Raw genomic sequence first — 5,551 nt, 5'->3', positions numbered from 1 at the left:
ATTACACCTTAAATAATTGTTTCATACTCCAATTAGTCCTTTTAGGGCTTTAACCAAGGTTTCAAAGTAAGGCGAGGGGTAATGGTTCGGTCGCGAAACGCCGTTACTTAAAACGGTCGTTTCTCCTAAACCGTACATCGGAATTAAACGAACTACATATCAAAACGAAGCTCGTAACATGAACTATCTAATCATGGCAATGGTCAAAAATTAACAGTGAATTCACTGGTCCTGATGTTAAGAACAAAAGCGGTCTAAGGTAAATCGGGCATTACGACGGCTATGTTTACGCGATTACCAAATTTATACAACTCCAAATCAATCACCAACCAACTCATAACCATCAATACAACAAAACTTCACCTAAAACATACCACATCAGTCCATAAACTCCAAGTTTTTCAACTCAAACAACCACAATCAAGACCTATGAACTATAATCAAGCTTCAATTACCAAAACACTTTCAAATCAAACCAAACTACTAATCATCACAATCTATGCTTCTCATTTCACAAAACCAACCATTAAACTTACTAATAAATAAAGTAAAGGCTAGAGTTTGAAGTTTATACCTTCCTTGGGAGGTGTTAAGTTGCTAGGAAGCCTTAGGGAGCCTCCTATAAGCTTGATCTTTCCAAAGAAATCAAGAACACAAAGTTAGGCTTTGAAGTTTCTAAAAGTCCGATTGAAAGAACTGTAAATATGAGGATCTTACCATGCTTATTTGGACGAGACTTGTGAACAAGAGTTGTAGGCCATCTCAATACCTTTCCAACGAGCTATAGAACACAATATTTGAGTGAGAAATGAAGGAGATACAGCAGTTTTAATGTACTGGTTCTGTTTTGGCCGAGAGCAATGGAAATGGGGGAGGAAATGCTTTTGCTTTCTTGTGTTGGTGGAATAATGTGGTGGATAATGATGGGTTGTCTTGATATTTTGCTAGGTTAATAATAAACAAAGGAGTTAGTAGAAGATGATCTCATCATTTGCCATGTGTTGGTGATTTGTGGTGAGATGAGATCATCCCTAGTTAACTAGATAAGTAACTAGCCATTCCTTCCTAACTATCACTTGGCTTCTTGTTTGATCAACCATCCACTTGCATTGCCACTTGCAAAGGTATTTACAAGAGTCGTTATTCATTTCTTTTTCCGGTTATCACTCAATCTCGTTGATCGTTTGGTTAAATACCTTAATGGTTTTATTGATAAAATCTTCTTGGTATTTTTAATACCTAAGTTAATTCTCCTTTATAATCCTTGAATTTAAAATCCTTCATCTTAATATTAATTCCTTAAATCCCTTAATGTCTGTTGGAAATCTCGGGGAAAAATAAAAGTGCTCGTTTTCGAAATCCGACGGCTTTTACATACACTTATTTTCTTTATGGAATACTAATACGATCTTAGAATTTCCATTACAGTACTCCTATATATCGTGGTCTGATAATTTTTATTAATCAGCATTGTCAGCAAAAGTTACTATTCATCCGGGTTTCAAAAATTTCTAAAAAAATTGGGGTTATTACATTAATTATAGTTAATAATTAATCAACAAATTGAAGTGTTATTGTCTTAACATTGAGAAGTAAATATACATTGGTGAGTGAGTTTAATTGAACATAATTAGTCTGAGTCTCTGTGGGAACGAACTAGAAAGTATTCTATATTACTTGCGAACGCGTATACTTGCGTGTGTTATTAGCGCGTGTTTTCGCCCTAACAAGTTTTTGGCGCCGCTGCCGGGGACTCGGGGTATTTGTTTAGTTTATGTACTTACCATCATTGGTCGCTAGGACTCAGTGATTAAGACGTTTTTGTTACTTATTGTTTCCGGTTGTGTTTCAGGTACTTTAGCGAGCGTTTATGCAAACTCGTTCTCGTACTCGCAAGAGGACTTTAGATACAGCTGAGGAGACAGACGAAGTTCGTGATATTCCGGAGAAGATAGATTTTGAAGATTCGGATTCAGGAAGTGAGCAGAAAGAACCAGTAATCATGGGTGATCATTTTGTTCCGGCCGATCCAGCTCTTATGGACTTTTCTCGGCCTAAAATTGATGACATTCAGTCAAGCATCTTCATCCGGCTATTCAAGCTAACACTTTTGAAATCAAGCCGGGAACTATTCAGATGGTGCAGAATTCTGTCTCTTTCGGAGGTGCTGCGACTGAAGACCCCAACATGCACATAAGGAATTTTGTCGAGATCTGAAGTACTTTCAAATATAATGGCGTGACTGATGAGGCTATCAAGCTGAGGCTTTTACCATCCTCACTGAGGGACAAAGCTAAGGACTGGTTACATTCTGAACCAGCTGGGTCCATCACTACTTGGCAAGATCTTGCATAAAAGTTTCTGGTGAAGTTTTATCCAATGGCAAAGACTGCTGCTATGAGGAGTGCTCTTACTCAGTTTGCGCAGCAACCTACAGAATCTATGTGCGAAGCTTGGGAATACTACAAGGAAATGTTGAGAAAGTGTCCACATCATGGAATGCCCGATTGGATGGTGATCACTGGTTTCTATAATGGTTTGGGGGCCCAATCTCGGCCCATGCTCGATGCAGCAGCTGGAGGCGCCTTGTGGGCCAAAAGCTATGCTGAGGCTTATAATCTTATCGAGACTATGGCTGTAAATGAGCATCAAAACCCAACTCAGAGGATGATTCCTGGGAAGGTAGCAGGTTATCTGGAAGTCGATGCAGCCACCGCTATTGCAGCGCAGCTCCAAGCGCTGTCTATGAAGGTCGATTCTCTAGCTACCTATGGAGTCAATCAAATAGCTATGGTCTGTGAGCTTTATGTAGGTTCTCATGCTACGGATCAGTGTTCTCTCGTCAACAAAACTGTTCAGTATGTGAACAATTATCAGCGACAACAACAACCTGTGCCAGCTACTTATCAGCAAGGTATAACAACAGAAATCATCCAAATTTCAGCTGGGGTAATAATCAGAATGCTATTCAGCCACCATATCAGCAAGGTGTGAGTAAACAGATCAATCCACCTGGATTTCAGTAACCACAGCAGTATGCTCAAAGGCAATCATATCCTCAACAGGGAAGTGCAGCTGCACCTACTAGTGCTGATTTTGAGGAACTTAAGCTGTTGTGCAAGAGTCAGGCGGTTTCTATCAAGACCTTGGAAAATAAATCGGTCAAATAGCTAATGCAGTGCTCAATCGTCAACCTGGAACACTTCCCAGTGACACGGAAGTACCAGGCAGGAAGGAAGCTAAAGAGCAAGTCAAGGCTATTACCTTAAGGTCTGGGAAAGTTGCTGATGCTGAAAAGGCAAAAGAAGGAGAAACTGAAGTTAGAGATGAAGAAGCTAAGCAAAAGGAGAAAGTGGCGGAACCAAGGAAGACTACTGTTGAACACACTCTGCCTGAGGGTAATACAGGGGAGAAACAGCTCTATCCTCCACCACCTTTCCCTAAGAGATTGCAACAGCAAAAGCTGGATAAGCAGTTCGGTAAGTTTCTGGAGGTGTTCAAGAAACTTCACATCAATATACCTTTCGCTGAGGCTCTGGAACAAATGCCTAGTTATGCAAAGTTTATGAAGAGTATTCTTTCAAGGAAGGTGAAACTGGATGACCTTGAGACCGTTGCTCTAATGGAAGAATGCAGCGCCGTGCTGCAGCAAAAGTTACCTCCAAAGCTTAAAGATCCATGTAGCTTCACCATTCCTTGCACCATTGGTAAGTTGTCGTTTGACAAGTGCTTTTGTGATTTGGGAGCAAGCATCAACCTAATGCCGTTGTCGATCTTTAAAAAGTTGGATTTGCCTGATCCAAAACCCACATACATGTCTCTACAATTGGCTGATCGTTCTATTACTTACCCAAGGGGTATAGTGGAGGATGTGCTAGCCAAGGTGGATAAGCTCTTCTTTCCTGCCGACTTTGTTATTCTGGATTTCGAGGAAGATAAGAAGATTCCCATAATTTTGGGAAGACCTTTCTTGGCTACTGGCCGTACCTTGATAGATGTGCAGAAAGGTGAACTTATTATGCGGATGCAGGATCAGGATGTGACCTTCAATGTATTCAAAGCAATGAAATTCCCTACAAATGATGAGGAGTGCTTAAAAGTTGATGTGATTGATTCTGCGGTTACTTCAGAACTCGGTCATATGCTAATGTCTGATGCATTAGAAAAGGCCTTAGTGAGGGATTTTGACAGTGATGATGAAGATGGCAACGAGCAATTACAATATCTTAATGCTTCTCCCTGGAGGCGAAAGTTGGACATGCCGTTTGAATCTCTTGGTACTTCTGACCTCAAGAATGCTGAAGGAAAGCTCAAACCATCAATTGAGGAAGCACCTACCTTGGAGCTTAAGCCATTGCCTGAACACTTGAGGTATGTTTTTTTAGGTGATGCATCTACTTTACCTGTGATTATTGCATCTGACCTTTCAGGAAGTGAGGAAGACAAGCTCTTAAGGATTTTGAGAGAATTCAAATCGGCTATTGGATGGACCATAGCAGATATCAAAGGGATCAGCCCTTCATACTGCATGCATAAGATTCTGCTAGAGGAGGGTAGTAAGCCAACTGTTGAGCAACATCGCAGACTTAATCCTATCATGAAGGAGGTGGTGAAGAAAGAAATTCTGAAATGGCTAGATGCAGGCATCATTTATCCTATTTCTGACAGTTCTTGGGTGAGCCCCACGCAATGTGTGCCTAAGAAAAGAGGTATCACTGTGGTAGCAAATGAGAAGAATGAGCTCACCCCCACTCGAACAATTACAGGATGGAGAGTATGCATGGATTACCGGAAGTTGAACAAGGCCACAAGGAAGGATCACTTCCCTCTTCCATTTATTGATCAAATGCTTGACAGGTTGGCTGGTCATGAGTATTATTGTCTTCTGGATGGTTACTCAGGGTATAATCAGATTTGTATTGCACCAGAGGATCAAGAAAAGACTACCTTCACTTGTCCATTTGACACGTTTGCTTTTCGCAGAGTTTCGTTTGGGTTATGTAGCGCACCGGCCACTTTTCAGAGATGTATGATGGCTATATTCTCTGACATGATTGGAAATAATGTTGAGGTGTTCATGGACGACTTCTCCGTCTTTGGACATTCGTATGATGAATGTTTGAATAATCTTCGTTCCGTGCTCAAAAGGTGTGTGGAAACTAATTTGGTGCTCAATTGGGAAAAATGTCATTTTATGGTGCGTGAAGGCATTATTCTGGGGCATAAGGTCTCTAGCAAGGGTCTGGAGGTGGATAAAGCCAAGGTGGGAGTCATTGAAAATCTTCCACCACCTATTTCGGTGAAATGAATCTGTAGTTTTCTTGGTCATGCGGGTTTTTATCGACGGTTCATCAAGGACTTTTCGAAGATATCTAAGCCGTTATGCAACTTGCTTGAGAAAGATGTGCCTTTTAAATTTGATGATGAATGTTTGACGGCATTCGAGACTCTTAAGAAGAGTTTAATCACTGCACCAGTTATTACAGCACCAGATTGGACATAGCCGTTTGAGATGATGTGTGATGCGAGTGATTATGCGGTAGGCGCAGTT

The 5,551-nt window shown here is 40.9% G+C and overlaps 1 non-coding gene across 1 annotated transcript; it reads right to left on the bottom strand.

Moving 5' to 3' along the window:
• Window positions 1–2,394: 2,394 nt before the first annotated feature.
• On the bottom strand, window positions 2,395–2,501 carry LOC141699115 (small nucleolar RNA R71). Its single transcript, XR_012565601.1, has one exon. It is a non-coding gene; the product is annotated as a small nucleolar RNA R71 (small nucleolar RNA).
• Window positions 2,502–5,551: the final 3,050 nt, after the last annotated feature.

This window comes from Apium graveolens, chromosome 11 (assembly GCF_009905375.1).
Source record: "Apium graveolens cultivar Ventura chromosome 11, ASM990537v1, whole genome shotgun sequence".
In the NCBI taxonomy this organism is placed as follows: Eukaryota; Viridiplantae; Streptophyta; class Magnoliopsida; order Apiales; family Apiaceae; genus Apium; species Apium graveolens.
This window is presented reverse-complemented; position numbering and strand designations above follow the sequence as displayed.